Here is an 18,539-nt window from a genome sequence, read left to right as displayed (position 1 = left end):
ACACGTGCCATGCATGGCACACGTCTTAAACTTGGTCGTGCAGCGATTCCTTGTCAAATACCCTGGGGTCCAGGACATCTTGCAGCAGGCAAGGAAAATCTCGGCCCATTTCAGAAGATCTTACACGGCCATGGCTCGGTGCAGGTGTCAGTGCTGTATATCATGGTGCTGATGTCAGCGCTCTCTGTCACAGTGCTGCTGTCAGTGCTGTATATCACGGTGCTGGTGTGAGTGCTTTATGTCACGCTGCTGATGTCAGTGCTCTCTATCACGGTGCTGCTGTCAGTGCTGTATATCACGGTGCTGGTGTGAGTGCTTTATGTCACGCTGCTGATGTCAGTGCTCTCTATCACGGTGCTGCTGTCAGTGCTGTATATCACGGTGCTGGTGTGAGTGCTTTATGTCACGCTGCTGATGTCAGTGCTCTCTATCACGGTGCTGCTGTCAGTGCTGTATATCACGGTGCTGGTGTGAGTGCTTTATGTCACGCTGCTGATGTCAGTGCTCTCTATCATGGTGCTGTTGTCAGATGACTCTATCACGGTGCAGGTGTCATTGCTGTATGTCACGCTGCTGATGTCAGTGCTCTGTATCACGGTGCTGCTGTCAGATGACTCTATCACGGTGCAGGTGTCATTGCTGTATGTCACGCTGCTGGTGATCATCTCCTGCACCCTCTTCTTTGCCTATCCTGGTCCCTGACCTTCCCTCTCCTCCATTGCCTTCATGCGCTCCACAGTCCTGAATTGTCACAACAATTTCCCATATAAAAAAAGAATGCTTGTAGTTGTCGATCCCAGATTCACCTCATACATGTGTTATGTCATTGGCCATGTGGTGGGACTATGTTTGCACAGCTAATAATTATTTTGTGGCTGCAAATTTGACCTAAAGGTTTGCGAAGTTCGCCTCCCATTGAAGTAAATGTGGCCCACCGCGAACGTTCCGGTTTGTGAACTAACGGCCGCGTTCGCGGTCCGCGTTCGCGAAACATCCCGTCGGAAGTTTGTCCATCACTATCGGGCACCATAACGCACAGTCTTCAGCATGGAAAGCTCTATGACTGGGAGCTCTCCATAAGTTCTGCAGCACAATGTCCCAAGATCTCCAACTGTGCAAGAGGAGCAATACAAACTCATTAAAATGTGTAGACTTACTAATTTATTTCACCATTAATAATATATTTGCCGCATAAGGAACATTAAACATTAATGGCGTGCCTCTGAGATCTTTCTCATCTCTCTTCTTTTTTTAACCTTTTTTTCCCGATCGATCTGATGCGTGGATTCTCCCCTCTGTATTCTCCCTACGTAGAGAAAGACGCACAAGCAAAACATATGTATGATTTGTAAAGGAAATGTCGAGATCACAATTGTAACTTAAACAGTATGCAGCCCATAGATTTCTTTTCCAACAAACCAACAGCTACAAGTAGCTTTTGGCGGGAGATTGGTGACCAGTTGACCAATGTCCACCAGTGCCCTTCCAGGATGGTATGTGTGACGGAACGTCCCCCACACTCCGCTTGAGTGCTTCCGTCAGTATATCGCTTCCTACTTCCTGGAACACGAGTCCAATGGAACCCCCAAGAACTAGACAACACCAGTCTTGGAGTAAACCAGGAAAAATTACCCACACAAAATATATACAGCGGGGTGACTAAAACCCTAACCTAATTAGCATGAGCTAATTATCTAATCAACACTGGACTCCTTCATTCAATTGCAGGTTAATTAGCACAAACAACAAAACAAAAATTGGTGAAATACTCTTTAGAATCTGTGTCAAGCCAGACTAGACTAGACTATTATTTCAACCGCATTCGAAATAATTTCAACATGATTCGATATTATTTCAACCGCATTCGAAATGATTTCAACATGATTCGATATTATTTCAACCGCATTCGAAATGATTTCAACATGATTCGACATTATTTCAACCGCATTCGAAATGATTTCAACATGATTCGATATTATTTCAACCGCATTCGAAATGATTTCAACATGATTCGATATTATTTCAACCGCATTCAAAATGATTTCAACATGATTCGATATTATTTCAACCGCATTCAAAATGATTTCAACATGATTCGATATTATTTCAACCGCATTCAAAATGATTTCAACATGATTCAACCGCATTCAAAATGATTTCAACATGATTCGATATTATTTCAACCGCATTCGAAATGATTTCAACTGCATTCGAAATGATTTCAACCGCATTCGAAATGATTTCAACATGATTCGATATTATTTCAACCGCATTCTAAATGATTTCAACATGATTCGAAATTATTTCAACTGCATTCGAAAATATTTTGTGACCCGACTTGGGCCATGTATCGTGGGGTAACTTGGTGCTAGAAACTCCAAATTTGGATATGTTGTAGTGCTAGTACTGTTGTGTTTGTATACCAAATTTGGGGTTTCTAGCTATAAGTGACCCCAAAATATGTGGCCCCAAAGTCAGGTCACAAAATGTCATTCTCTGCTGCAGAAAAGTACTTGACATATTGGACTATACATATCTATTGGACTATAAGATTTACTTTGAGCTGACCTTTTGTTTCATTAGATCTTTAAAGAATTATTGAATTCATTCAAATTCATTCGAATTCATTTGTTATATTTCTTTCGTATTCGTTGTTATTCGTTATTTTTTTATTGGATGCAAAATTCGCCCGAAATTCGATTCGTTACGAAACGAATTGCACAAGCCTAATATGCTGCTATATTTGGGGGATCCAGACTTATCACTGTCTAATACATTCAAATTGATCCAGGAATTCGGAGACTTCTCTGGGTTTCGGATTAATTGGTCCAAATTAACGCTGTTTCCCCTGGACCCGCAGCCAAATTTAATACCCCCCCCCCCATGCCCTCTCACAGTTACAACCCAATTTAAATATTTAGGAATACATATCCAGTTACCTGTCGAATCATTCACTGAGGTGAATCTTTGGCCGGTAATTAGAGCTTTTTAGGGACAGAATACAAAAAATGGAAAGAACTCCCCCTCACTTTATTAGGCAGAGCTAATCTGTTTAAAATGATTTATCTCCCGAAATTTCTATACATACTCTCTAATGCCCCACTGTTCATCCCTAAGAAGAAGTTCAGATATATTGACTCCTTGTTAGCCTCTTTTTGTGGGGTGACAAGGCAGCTCGAGTATCGCTGACCATTTTGTAGCTACCGGTGGGGAGGGTGGGGGGCCTGGCAATTCCTGATCTTTGCATGTACTACTTGGCATCCCAGCTAGTTCAGGCCCACTGGCGTATGTTCCCGCAGCTGAACAACGCTGTTACGGCAGTGGAGGCAGCTGCGGCCACTTCCTATGAGACACTTTAAAAAAATTTCTTTAGAGGGGAGGTACCAACAGAAAGTGGCATGAATGTACTTAAATCAGCCAAACGGGTACTTGAGACCTGTGTGAAACATATATACAGGACGCACCCTCCCATCTGTCGCCAAACGCCCCTCTATGGTTCAACCCTTGCTTAAAAGATTTTTTCCTCCTAGGACATAGATGGGCAAAATTTGGCCTTACCTATATGCAGGGGCGTTGCTAGGGGGCAAAAGGACCAAGGGCTTCAGCCCAGAGTCCAAGACGGAAACGGGGGGGGGGGGGGTCGGGTGTTGTACGCAACGCAGGTTTTTTTTGGCTGGGCCGTGACACTGACGGTAGTGACTTACATACACTAACGTACCTACACTGACGGCAGTGACCTACCTACCTGACCTACCTACACTGACAGTAGTGGCCTACCTACACTCACCTGCCTGACCTACATACACTGGTCATATACATACACTAACGGTAGTGACCTACCTACACTGACCGTCCTACCTACACTGACATTTACCTACACTGACCTACCTACACTGGCATTAACACACACTGACCTACCTACACTAACATTTACACACACTGACCTACTTACACTGACATTTACATACACTGACCTACCTACTCTGAGCTACCTACACTGACATTAATATCATACACTGACCTGTCTGAGCCGTGGTGTCACAGCAGCCAGTCCTCAGAGGAGAAGCCGAGGAGGAGAGGAGAGCTGCTCGCCCGAGCGCCAAGCAGGGATGTGGCGCGGCAGCCTCTTTGTAATTCCCGCCTTCTGGAGCCAACAGCGCCTATGATGGACGTCACATGTCCCGCGGTCCCGGCGTTGGACCAGTGGGACGTCCATCATAGACCTGCAGGCTCCAGAAGGCGGGACCTGCTCTGGCACTCAGCCACACTTGGCCGCGCTCGGCCACGCTCGGCCACGCTGGGCGGCGCTCGGGATCAGATTGGTCCCGGCGCTCTCACCTACCCTGCAGAGCTGACACATGGGGCTATAGGGGGACACATTCGGGGCTTCAGCCCCCCCAGCCACCCCCTGCCGATGCCCCTGCCTATATGCATCAACTATTTGACAATGGGGATCTTAAAACATTTGCACAATTGAAGAGAGAGTTGGGTATCCCTGATTCATGGGCATTTCAGTATACCAGACTGAAGCACGCAGCTCATGCTCAATTTGGAACTGGGCCAATGCTTTTATAAAATACAAAAATAGAAACAATGCTTGCAGAGCCGGACCACTCAAAACAAATATCTACCTACTATGCGGTTCTCATGGGAAAAAAAAAACAGCCAAGAGAGGAAAAAATGAAAGCCAGATGGACTGCAGTGGCTCCGGAGTGGACTGAGGCTCAGTGGGATGAAGTTTTAACCTCCTACATGCCCACAGTCATCTCTGCTAGGGACAAACTTTATTCAGGTAGCCTCCCTGGCCGGTATTCCCGAGTCTGGCTGGGGGGGGGGGGGGGGTGAGAATTAAATACCATAAGCGGTATTCCCGAGCCAGACTCAGGATCGCATTGCTGGATCCATAGAGGGGTTTACTTACCTTGTCCCCTGGATCCAGCGATGTCTCCCCGCGGTGATCAGCGAGCCGTCCTCCGCTCGATCTGTCACATCTCCGAGCTCCGTTCCCTGCGAGTGTTGCGACGCACAGGGACGGAGTACGGCGCCAAATTCAAAAAGTAAAAAACACAGTATAGATAGAGTATAATGTAATCTTACAGATTACAGTACTGTATCAAATAATTACACATCCCCTTTGTCCCTAGTGGTCTGTCCAGTGCCCTGCATGCAGTTTTATATTATATATACTGTTCTTTATGCCTGGAAACTGGAGAATGTCCATAGCAACCAAAAAGTGTCAGTTTACATCAAAAGTGGTTATAGACCAGCTAGAAAACAGCGATAATAAATTAGAATCACTCGCAGAATTGAGCGATAGTAATTTGTGGGGAAATTCATCATCAAACACTAAAAGTAATGACAGCGACAATTCTGCAACTCAGCATATTTCAGTGATTTTGATTTAATTACATCATTGAATAATTTTTATTATTATTATATTATTATTTTTTATAATTATTTATAGTTATTTATTAGATTTTCTATATATATATATATATATATATATATATATATATATATATATATATATATACCGTATTTATCGGCATATACCACGCACTTTTTTTCCCTTAAAATCAGGGGAAAATCGTGGGTGTGTGTTATACGCCGATCACCCGCGGATTGCGAGCTCTTCTGCCTTTTCTGCCGGTCTCGGCAGCTTTCGGCTATTTTTGACAATTTTCGGCCTCTCTCGGCTATTTTCGGAAGCCACCGAGAACGGCCAAAAGCCGCCGAGAACAGCCGAAAATAGCCGAGAATGGCTGAGTGCGCCCGAAAATAGCCGAGAACGGCCGAGAGCTACCGAGCGCCCTCCGAGATACACAGGACATCTGCTCTATATCTCGGCGGCGCCATTTTTAAATGGAAACCTTCCAAAAGAAACTGACAAGGCTGCAATGGAAGGCTGCAAATGACTGGGAAGGCTGCAATGGAAGGTTGCAATGGAAGGCTGCTAATGACATGTAAGGCTGCAATGGAAGGCTGCTAATGACATGTAAGGCTGCAATGGAAAGCTGCAAATGACTGACAAGGCTGCAATGGAAGGTTGCAATGGAAGGCTGCTAATGACATGTAAGGCTGCAATGGAAGGCTGCAAATGACTGGGAAGGCTGCAATGTAAGGCTGCAATGCAAGGCTGCAGATGACTGGGAAGGCTGCAATGGAAGGCTGCAATGGAAGGTTGCAATGGAAGGCTGCTAATGACATGTAAGGCTGCAATGGAAGGCTGCATATGACTGGGAAGGCTGCAATGGAAGGCTGCAATGGAAGGTTGCAATGGAAGGCTGCTAATGACATGTAAGGCTGCAATGGAAGGCTGCAATGGAAGGTTGCAATGGAAGGCTGCTAATGACATGTAAGGCTGCAATGGAAGGCTGCTAATTACATGAAAGGATGCAATGGAAGGCTGCTAATGACAAGTAAGGCTGCAATGGAAGGCTGCTAATGACAAGTAAGGCTGCAATGGAAGGCTGCAAATGACTGGGAAGGCTGCAAATGACTGACAAGGCTGCAATGGAAGGCTGCAAATGACTGGGAAGGCTGCAATGGAAGGCTGCAATGGAAGGCTGCAATGGAAGGCTGCTAATGACATGTAAGGCTGCAATGGAAGGCTGATAATGACACTGATAAGGCTGCATTGATGGGCATTTAAATGTACGTTTTTTTCCTTAAACTTCCCTCCTAAAAGTTTTTTCTTTAAAATTCCCTCCTAAACTTAGGGTGCGTGTTATATACCGATAAATATGATATATATATTATTATAGTTTATGATTTCATATTTCAAATTTTATCATACCCAGGATGTCTATTAGACTCTTGTTTGGATGGATTTAAGTGAATTATTTCGAAGAATTACAGGCCTACAATATAAAACGCCAAATTTCCATGCAAAATCGTGGTACCGCTTTCAGCACCTAAAATCTGAAACAATCATACCGCCAGGGAGGTTACGATGCCTTCACCAAATGTATTATACCCCACACAGATTATTTAGGATGGGCAGAAGAGACGACCCTATTCACCACAAGTGCCAGGTGGCAGATGGTACTTTTATTCACATGGTGTGGGAGTGTAATAAGGTACGACCTTTATGGTCACAAGCGTCCCAGATTATCGCAGATACATTTGATCTCCTGAACACATGTAGCCCACTTTTAGGCCTCCGGGGTGTAATAGAGGATGAGGTGATGAACAACAATACCAGACAGTTCTTGAGATTATTGTATTACTATGCCAGAAAGCTGATTGTCCTTAACTGGACAAAGAGAGATAATCTTACCTTATCCGCATGGAAAGAGCTGGTTAATGCAAATATTACATTGTACAGAACGACTTATGAAGCAAGAGGTAGTAAGAATTTTTTTTATATAAAATATGGGGAAGATGGATAAATTCAAAGGAAAATACACCATGTGACGTCTAACCTGGAATTTCTATGTACCACAGTTGAATAATATATAGTGTAGGGTGCTACTGGGGGAGCGTATCTCGGGGGTGGGGCGACAGCACACAGGGGTATCAACTTCCATGGTTTTGTTTTCGAAATCTTTATTTTTTAGTTTTAACATGACATATGTTGATGGAAAATACGTAACATAATTATTACAGGCAACTGGTAAATTGCAGGGGGAAAAAAATGCTACTTGTACTAACATATCCTTGATTATAAGTAGTACAACTTGGAAAACCATATATAATACCGATACTTGATGAATATGATTGAGAATGTACTTTGTATGTGATGGTTTATTTTTTTTTGTATGTACACTTGACAAATAAAAAACGTTAAAAAAAAAAAAGAGATCATTGGCGCAATGCAGCTGGCTCTACCAAGTGGTGTTGGTTCCAGTTTATGTAGACAACCATTAAATAGAAGGTCAATTAGCCACAGCTAAAGGGACCCCCTACCAATCCCTGCCGGAAGCCCAGGGTAACAATGGCTGGTCTAATCTGTCTATCTGATATTCTTTCTTCTTGGTTCCTTTTGTATCATTTCACAGTGTCCTTAATGGTTGTCTTGTTCCACTGGGCTCACAAGCCCGATGCCACACAAGCCATATCTTGCACTGATGAGCCTGAAAGAGCTGTATGCCAGTTGGTAAAATGATGGCCATATCTGTATTATACAAAAGCGGTTTTGGATGCTCCTTGTTTTTGGATTTTGTGCTGGAAGCAGTGGTGGCAGCTGGTGCTCCATTTTTTTTTTTTTTTTTTTGAGTGAGAGAGGTGGGTTGCGGCAAACAAACACCATCTTTGCTCGCTAGCTTGTCCGCCCTGCAGCCCCGCACTTACCCCATCTAGGTCGCGGGCAGCATCAGGTCCTTCCTGTGTCTCCTCCTCCTCGGCGACTTCACAACGGCTTCCCCTGCGTCTCCACCTCCTCGGCAGCCAATTCAGTCGCTTCTCCTCTTGGCCTATTGGGTCTTAAGACCTGCTTCCTGATTGGCTGGGAGGAAAATCAGGAAGACAATAACGAATATTAATTTGCTATTGTCACACAACTGGGTGGGCTAAGGGGGAAGTGCTATGCGCCCCGAGCCCACCCTTTTTTTAAGCCAATTAGAGCCATTTAGAGCATCAGGGTCTAATCATTTGCTTCCCAAAAAAACAAAACATTAAAATCCATGCATTAGGGGGATCCCTGTATGGAGACCCCTGCAAAACCTAGCATAGCCTCTCTATATTCTCGCAGGTCCTCAAGGGTAGGTTCCCCTTCATCGCCAAACACAAGACGATCTGTAAGGCTCTCCCACAGCAATCCAGGGCCACCAAATTCATATCCCTCCGGAGAGCATTCTGTTGTCTCCCCTAAATATCCCTGCTCTGTGTGCCATTGCAGAGCCCGATAATGATTGTCCAGCTCTATCTCCTGCTGGACCAGCGTGTCCAACTCAGTGACCCATTGCTCCTGGGGCCGCTCTCACAGGAATACCATCCACAATGCCCGCTGGTCACTGGCCCATTGCTCTTGGGTTGGAAAGCACTTGCCCTGTTTTATACCAGCGAGCTGGAGGGCTCCAATCCAGAGCTCCACCCGAATCCGCTGCCTGAGCTCCAGGTATTCATCCTCAGACACAGTCTTGGTGTATGCTGAAAGGACAATCCGCAGTAGCCCCGGGAACTCTGATGTCAGGTCCATATCTCCGCTGGGGTGACTGAAGTCTGCTATCCTGATCTTGGATCCAGGTGGAGGTTTGGATGTCCCAGACTGCAGGAAGCAACCCACTGCTTGCCACCAATGTGACAGATACTATCCCCCACACTCCGCTTGAGTGCTTCTGTCAGTATACCGCTTCCTACGTCCTGGAACACGAATCCAATGGATCTGGCTATAGGAACCCCCAAGAACCAGACAACATCAGTCTTGGAGTACATCAGGAATAGCCGCTTATTTTGAGATCTCACACAAATATATAAAGCAGGATGACTAAAACCTAACCTAATTAATATGAGCTAATTATCTAATCATTGACCCCGACTAGTTGACTGAGAGATAAGACTTTTCAGGGTAAGACTTTACGTCTCCTAGCTCATTGACTGACTATTCAATACACATTACCATAAACATCAACACAGAGTTAATTATCACAAACAACAATGTGTGGAATACTCTTAGAAGCTGTAGTAAGCCAGACTAAAGTAATTTACATTATAGAGGATAACAGAGAGGTGAGTGGAGTTGATGACATTAGCATCTAACAGTATGAGTCCCAACAGTATAAATCAGTCACTATTCTAATATGGCAAATAAAGGGTTCCCTGAGTCTGTGTGTCTTGGGGGGGACATAGGACCTGAATCCAAAGTAACATCTCCTCCAGGGTCCCCAGGCATACAGCTCACAAAGAGCACCGTTCCCCCAAATGCCAGGGCCCATAATCGGTTTGCATTCAGTCCTCTCCAAAAGCCTCTGTCCTGGGTGAGTCTGTCACAATGACCTTAATGGTTGTATTGTTCACATGAGATAGGTTAAAACTTTAATAGCTATCACTATCTTTCTATCTCTGGGGGGGGGGGGGGGTGATGTAAGTTACACTGTACATAGCAGTAAATTTATACAAGAATAATTTTATATTCATATTTTGTACCGCCTCACCACAACCTTAAAATAACTATCTATTCAAGTAAATATTCCTAACTCAGAAAAGTAATTTCTATTGCTCTTAGCCTTCTCTGCATTTAGGAACCTTCTTTGTCCTACTTTTTGTAGAAACATAGACACCCTCTCTTTGTCTTACTTTATGTAGGAACATAGCCACCTTCTTTGTCCTACTTTATGTAGGAACGTAGCCCGACTTCTATTTGTCTTACTTTATGTAGGAACGTAGCCAATGTAGGAACGTAGCCACCTTCTTTGTCCTACTTTATGTAGGAACGTAGCCACCTTCTTTGTCCTACTTTATGTAGGAATGTAGCCACCTTCTTTGTCCTACTTTATGTAGAAACATAGCCACCCTCTCTTTGTCTTACTTTATGTAGGAACATAGCCAACTTCTTTGTCCTACTTTATGTAGGAACATAGCCAACTTCTTTGTCCTACTTTATGTAGGAACGTAGCCGACTTCTATTTGTCTTACTTTATGTAGGAACGTAGCCAATGTAGGAACGTAGCCACCTTCTTTGTCCTACTTTATGTAGGAACGTAGCCACCTTCTTTGTCCTACTTTATGTAGAAACATAGCCACCCTCTCTTTGTCTTACTTTATGTAGGAACATAGCCAACTTCTTTGTCCTACTTTATGTAGGAACGTAGCCAACTTCTTTGTCCTACTTTATGTAGGAACATAGCCAACTTCTTTGTCCTACTTTATGTAGGAACGTAGCCGACTTCTATTTGTCTTACTTTATGTAGGAACGTAGCCAATGTAGGAACGTAGCCACCTTCTTTGTCCTACTTTATGTAGGAACCTAGCCACCTTCTTTGTCCTACTTTATGTAGAAACATAGCCACCTTCTCTTTGTCTTACTTTATGTAGGAACGTAGCCACCTTCTTTGTCCTACTTTATGTAGGAACATAGCCACCTTCTTTGTCCTAGTTTATGTAGGAACGTAGCCACCTTCTTTGTCCTACTTTATGTAGGAACGTAGCCACCTTCTTTGTCCTACTTTATATAGAAACATAGCCACCCTCTCTTTGTCTTACTTTATGTAGGAACATAGCCAACTTCTTTGTCCTACTTTATGTAGGAACGTAGCCAACTTCTATTTGTCTTACTTTATGTAGGAACGTAGCCACCTTCTTTGTCCTACTTTATGTAGGAACGTAGCCACCTTCTTTGTCCTACTTTATGTAGAAACATAGCCACCCTCTCTTTGTCTTACTTTATGTAGGAACATAGCCACCTTCTTTGTCCTACTTTATGTAGGAACATAGCCACCTTCTTTGTCCTACTTTATGTAGGAACATAGCCACCCTCTCTTTGTCTTACTTTATGTAGTAACATAGCCAACTTCTTTGTCCTACTTTATGTAGGAACGTAGCGGACTTCTATTTGTCTTACTTTATGTAGGAACGTAGCCAACGTAGGAATGTAGCCAACTTCTTTGTCCTACTTTATGTGGGAACGTAGTCACCTTCTCTTTGTCTTACTTTATGTAAGAACATAGCCAACTTCTTTGTCTTACTTTATGTAGGAACGTAGCCACCCTCTCTTGGTCCTACTGCATGTAGGAAAGTAGCTACCCTCTTTTGGTCTCACTCTTTGTAGGAATGTAGCCATCGTGTCTTGCTCCCTCCCAAGATTGTCTATGGGCTATGTAGTACACATACAGCAGTGCACATGACTACAACTAATGTGTACTTCTCATTCCAAACAAATGAAAGTGAGGTCAAAAGGAGAGGTTTGGGTTGGGAGCTCATGGAGGACGTAACAAGGATGGAGTAACATGAATTGAGTTGTCCCTGCAGAAAGCGCTGTTACTTTTCTTCTTTTCCATGCAGGACGTAACAAGGAGTCAAGAAATTTCACTAAGAAATTACTTAATAAAAAATAGATTACAGGACCATCGAGTACTGGATGTGTATATATTCTTTTTGGGGAATAATAATATTGTCATTTTGTTTAATTTCCTTGCTTCGTGTATAAAATGCATGATTCTTGATATAGGTTGATATTACCGGAAGATATAAAGTTTTCCTTTTTTTTTTTGTTTTTGTTTTTTTCCCCATAAAATCCCATTTTCACCTTTCTTCCCACCTCGGTATTGCTGGCCTCCTCCGGCTTCTATAAACATCCTTTCACACTTGTGTCGTGACAACAACAATGTTCCCGCAATGTACTGCGCTATGGGTGGTGCACTGCAGTTACATTCATTGTACGTGTTGTTCGGTAGAGTCCAACGCACCACAACACATATACAGGGCATTGCCCTGTCTGTATAAATTGTAATAAACCTGTATTATGAGTAGTGGTAAACTGTCAGCTTATTCATAATAAATGGACTGCTTTAACGCAACACGTGTGCCCTAATGTGCATCAAAGTGCATTAATAAATGCACCACAAGGGAACACTAAGGGCCTATTTGCACTTGTGGCACTATGCGCTTAACATGTATTGCCACCATGCATGGCAATACACCTGCTGGATAAATGTTGCATTGCAGTGCTATACAAGCAGCTATTCAAGTCCAATTTTAAATGCAGCCCTGCCATCGCGTGCGCGCCACCAGCGGCGCACTCACGTGCCGGTCGGGACCCCCCGTGAGTCCGGTCGTGGGTCCCGCGGACTCGATCGCCACGGGGATACCCGCGATCGTCTCACCGGGCGGCTGAACGAGGAGATGCCGTTGTAAAAAGCATCTCCCCATTCTGCCTAGCAACAAGTGACGCTGATCTCTGCTCCATGTGATTGGAGCAGAGATCAGTGTTCACTAAAACAAAGCCTAGCCCCCCCCCCCACAGTTAGTAACACGCCCCTAGGAACACTTGACCCCTACACTGCCACCCCCTGGTTAACCCCTTCGCTGACAGTGTCATTTACACAGGAATCAGTGCATTTGTATAGCACTGATTGCTGTATAAATGACAATGGTCCCAAAAATGTGTCAAAAATGTCCGATGTGTCCGCCATAATGTCGCAGTCACAATAAAAATCGCTGATCGCCGCCATTACTAGTAAAAAAAAAAATGTATAAATAAAAATGCCATAAAACTATCCCCTATTTTGTAAACGCTATAACTTTTGCGCAAACCAATCAATGATCGCCTATTGCGATTTTTTTTTATCCCCAAAATATGTAGAAGAATACGTATCGGCCTAAACTGAGGGAAAAAATGTTTTTTTATATATTTTTGGGGGATATTTTTTAGAACAAAAAGTAAAAAATAATGCGTTTTTTTCAAAATTGTCGTTCTATTTTTGTTTATAGCGCAAAAAATAAAAAACGCAGGGGTGATCAAATACCACCAAAAGAAAGCTCTATTTGTGGGGAAAAAAGGACATCAATTTTGTTTGGGAGCCACGTCGCACGACCGCGCAATTGTCAGTTAAAGCGACGCAGTGCCGAATCGCAAAAAGTGGTCTGGTCTTAAGCCAGCAAAATGGTCCGGTCTGTAAGTGGTTAAGCTTTGGCAAGAAAACCTGGAAGCTGAACTGATTGGTTTCTATGTGGAGTTGCACCAGATTTTGCACACTTTTGTTTTAGTAAATAACCCATAATGTATGTTAGCGCACTGCAGTGGAGCACTTTGAAGGGGCCCTTGTAGGCCCTCAGGTATTTCCCATCTACATGCTCCAGGGTTTGCTTTGGACCACACGATGGACAGGTTTTCAAGCTGTTCTCATTTTTGTGAAGGGGAATCAGAAAAGGATGAGCAAGCAGATGTTGATAAACCCTCCGGCCCTGATTTGAGGTCTTCACCATCAATGGTGCACTTCACTGAAAGGGAACATTTCCGGCTCAGTCCTTTATTGCTTGAGACACCAAGCCAACAGAGTTAAAGGACTGTTGAACACAGCTGCTGGTGTGCTGTAGTGCTGATGCACTGTTTACTTTTTTTTTTTTTTTACTATGAACTTTATTGAAATTCAATTGAAGAAAATACGCCACACACTGATGAAGAATGTCCAGGAGCTAAGGGAACCTAAGTCAAGGGGCCACATGACTGGGGAGACACTGGGGAAAGATGCACCGGGAAGTTGGGGGCAGGAAGAGGTAGGGATAGTGTTGGCACAGGGCGGTGCTAGCCAGCACGCCCTGTGTCTATTAGCAGGGGCGGAGCCTGGCATTTGGGCGCGAGACATGTAAGAGGTAACACACAATCAGTTGTTTTTCCCTCCCACCCTCCCTTTAGGCAGCTATATGGTATGCGTGTTTGTGTTTTTGTTGTTTATATATATATATATATAAAAACAATATATGGTGTGGTACGGGTTGGGGCCTCTCGGTATGGGTACCTTCCCTATCTGGAAATATGGGCTATCGGTCATCGAACTGAATGGTGCAAGAAGGTGGTAATCATTTGTCCCTGTGCTGGTGGGATCGCGGCTAGTGGCCAGGATGCCGTTGTGGTGGTGGACAGCCAATGAGATAGTATTACCTTCTTTCAGGAACCTCAGACGTAGCAGTCAGTTAAAAATCTTTGAGTTATATATATTAAAATAAAAGGTTATTTTTATAAAGTTGTTATGTTCGGAATCAATAAAGTGGCCATTGTTGGCCATTTAATCCAGAAGGTATTATGTGTTTAATTTACTAATTTAAGGTTAAGTAGAAGGGGACTAATGCCGCGTACACACACGATCGGAATTTCGGCCAACAAAAGACCAATGAGAGCTTTTCATCAGAAAATGTGACCATGTGTATGCTCCATTGGAATTTAGCTGGCCGAATTCCCGCCAGCAAAAATTTGAGAGCACGTTCTCAATTTTCGAAAATTCCGATCGTATGTACACGGCATAAGGGTGGTTGGTAGGACATCTAGCACATCAGCCTTACACTAGTCATGTCTTAGTAATCCAAAACCCCCCAACGTATTTCAACTATGACAAGGTTGGTCTCCATAATTAAGTCCTGTCATGGGTGAAACGTGTTGGAGGCGTGGCTAGAGGTGGAAGGTTTTCAGTGTGTGCTGCAAAAATTAAAACCAATTTTATTTGGCAACATCGGTGTGCAGCCCTGGGCAGGGTAGGTTCCTGGGCTCCAGCACCCAGCTGGTCTGTGAGATTAAGGAGGACATAGGTTGTTTTGGTAGTGGTAGGATAAGCTGTGAGTTTCTATTGTCCACACAGGTGGGCTTCTAGCCTTCAGCACCCAATTGGGCCACGAAATTGAGGAGGACAAACATAGTTTTGGAAGCAGTAGGATAGTTACATAGTTAGGAAAGGTTGAATAAAGACACCAGTCCATCCAGTTCAACCTGAGTGTCTACAATTGTCCCTATCCCTGTACATTGCACACTCACATCAGTCCCTACCCTCAAGGAGCCCACAATCCAAGGTCCCAATTCATATACTAGGGCCAATTTTGGACAGAAGCCAATTAACCTACCAGCATGTCTTTGGAATGTGGTAGGAAACTGGAGTACCCGGAGGAAACCCACGCAGGCACAGGGAGAACATGCAAACTCCAGGCAGGTGGTGTCCTGGTTGGGATTTGAACTAGCGACCCTTTTTTTTTGCTAACCACTGTGCCGCCCCAACATCAGGATATGCTGTGAGTTTCTGTTGCCCGTGCATGTCAATAGAGGTGAGCTCCTGGGCTTCAGCACACAGCTGGTCCACAAAATTTAGGAGGACAATGGTAGTTTTGGTAGCAGTGGGATATGCTGTAAGCTTCTATTGACAATGGAGGTGGTGGATTGTGTCACACTATGCTGCGCTTAAAAAAAAAAAAAAAAAGTACCGCACGTCATACTTTTCTTCAGTGCACACCAGTGCAATGCGGTGGTGTGAATTGGCCAGGTAGGAGACAAGTCACTACACACTGTCGTCATTGTATATTGCATTTAAGAGGGACACTACTGAGCTTGTGCCCTCTCCACCCATCCAGCGTACCTCTGCCACCACGCTTCCAGTGAGAGAATGGGGCCCCACCATGCACCCGGCGTGGACCTCATGCATGAACTTAGTTAACTCCTTCCACTGTCCTGTACCATGCAGCCAGAGACAAAAGGTCTCTCTACTATGGGTTCAGTCCCAGTTACTTTAGGGGAACCCACCACTAGGGAGGGAACCCGAATACTAACCCCCATGCTACCAGAGGATTTGTCACCTACATCAGGTAGCACGCTTCATCACTGGCTGCAATGCACCCTACACTAGTTACCCATAACAACTGCATTCCTCCTGCTGTTTGTAGACCTTTTAAAGCGGTTTCGCTTCATACCCCACCTGTGCTTTACTGACCCTGTTCTTTCATACACTAGAAACCATCATTCATCCATTTGAATGGCTTCAGCCCAGGCCTAAGACAGTTTGAAAGCTTTATTGAAAGTTCTCATGGCAGAACAGACAATGTGCATAACAAAATCCAGAGCCTAAACTGACTAACAGAGGTGGCTGCCCAGGCATACCTTTACAGGTGCTAATCCAAAGCTGGCGAACACCAATAACTGGTAGCATTCACCGCAACCATATGCGGATTACATGCTGATACTTGGGTTCCCAGATACCGTGCCTAACGAAGGTGGCTGTCCAGGCATACCTTTACAGGTGCTAGTCCAAAGCTGGTGATCCCCAATTACTGGTAGCGTCCACCAGAACGCTGGAATCTTTTGCAGATTACTTGCTAAAATTTGGGTTCCTGGGTCCTGGATACTGTGGTGCTTCTTCGTTCTCAAGCTCCCGCTGGAATTCCCCTCAAACCGGACCTTCTCCCAAATTCATCATGGTATCATACCAGATGGAAGGCTGGCCGAAGACCAAAAAGACTGGGAACTGAGGTGCTAACTGTTAACCCTTTTCCCATATTGGGCAAGCCAACTACCTGACTAGTGCAGAAAACCTCACGCTGTAGTCAACCTGCATACAGGCCCTTAGAGTTCTTTTACTTTAGGAAGCAGCCAGAAACTTAGAAGGAAGTTCTGTGCTATGCTGAGAAGGACCCTTGCCCTCTGTATAGAAGCAGTGGTCTCTCTGCAGAGATCTGACCCCCTCCCAAGCCTATAGCTGAGTAAACAGAAAAACCCATGCCCCCAACTGATTGGTGAGCTTGAGCTCTGCCTCAACAGGAGACATGCCAAACCACTGCAGAGAGACCACTGCTTCCACTCTGAGCAATAGCCGTTATCTGCAGCATGCCGACAGGGACAGGCTGTTCTACTTAAGGTCTGAGTGCTTTCTAAGTATACCAACTGTAGTGTACTTGGCTGAAAGTTTAGATGGACTTTAAATCTGAACCTAAAGTTGTACAGGCTCCTCTCCTGTACTTAGATTGTTTGATTTAAGTTCCAATGCACACTGTGAGCTTCTCACAATGTGCATTGGAAGCTGCAGCCCAACTGTCCCTGGCCCGCCTCCTCCATTCATTGGATTGAAATTTTTTCCATCATGGAGGTAAAGTATAGCTGTAAACTAAACGGTACCTCTCCAAACCGGGATGTAAAGCCCTGCTGGTGCTTAGGATAGTAAGGGTGCTGGTGTGAGATATGGCTCCTCCAATGAGGGATGGAAATTGAAGCAAAAAAAATCAAAAAAATGCCGCTCTCCTAACTCCATCCTGGTTGTGATGTGTATGTGTGGTAGCCTCAGTCAGTGCTGCTCTACAAACCACTCCTGGTGCGTTTCGCCACCCCCCGTCCCTTGAGGCTTAGTCATAGAGCTCTATCCCTGATGAGTGGGACGAAACGCATCAGTGCGTGGTTTGTGATGCAGTACTGCCTGAGGCTACCAAACATGCACATCGCAACCAGCACCGGGTTAGGCAAGCAGCATTTTTTTTTTGCTTCAATAGGTGTATACACTTTAGCTTTAATGCATACTGAATTGTGTGAGTTTTATTATCTGCTTGGCGTTCACCTTTAAGCGGAGAAATAACGAATCCCTTGTTATAAGTTTCTTGAAGATAAACTCGTTTGATACATTACGTCTTTCACTCTCCTCAATAATTCATCTCTCTTTTTTTTTTCTGCTCTGAAGCTCTGCTTAGTGTGACTGTCTTAATATGTACCTGGATAGTTAATTAGCGCTGTCACCCAACGGTAAGTCAGTCCTATGAGGAGAATGGAAATTGTACGTAAATGTCACATTAGATGTAAATTACACGTCTGCCTGACAGCTCGTCATCCATTATGTGCCTTGCGACTCCACAGCTCTTCCAAAGAGTTATTATTAGGGGGAGAGCGCCACGTGAGGAAAGAACGGAGAGCGGGAGTGCGATTTTTTTTTTTTTTGCGTTTCTGTTTAATGTCTGTATCACCAAGATCTGTGCGCTATACGGGATAACAATAGGCAAAACCTAAAGGGAAGCTCCACTTTTAGCCAGAATTTCCTTTCTAAAAATCCCACAGTCACAAGTTACTGGTAATTTGTAAAAATCATTTGACCTTAATCATATAGTCATGTTCCCAGGACAAGTAGAGAGGGCGATTCTACACCAAT

Source organism: Lithobates pipiens, unplaced genomic scaffold, assembly GCF_037356315.1.
Source record: "Lithobates pipiens isolate NorthernLeopardFrog02 unplaced genomic scaffold, aLitPip1_a1.2 Scaffold_23, whole genome shotgun sequence".
NCBI classification, from domain to species: Eukaryota; Metazoa; Chordata; class Amphibia; order Anura; family Ranidae; genus Lithobates; species Lithobates pipiens.
The sequence above is the reverse complement of the archived record's forward strand: the minus strand, read 5'-3'. Positions refer to the sequence as shown.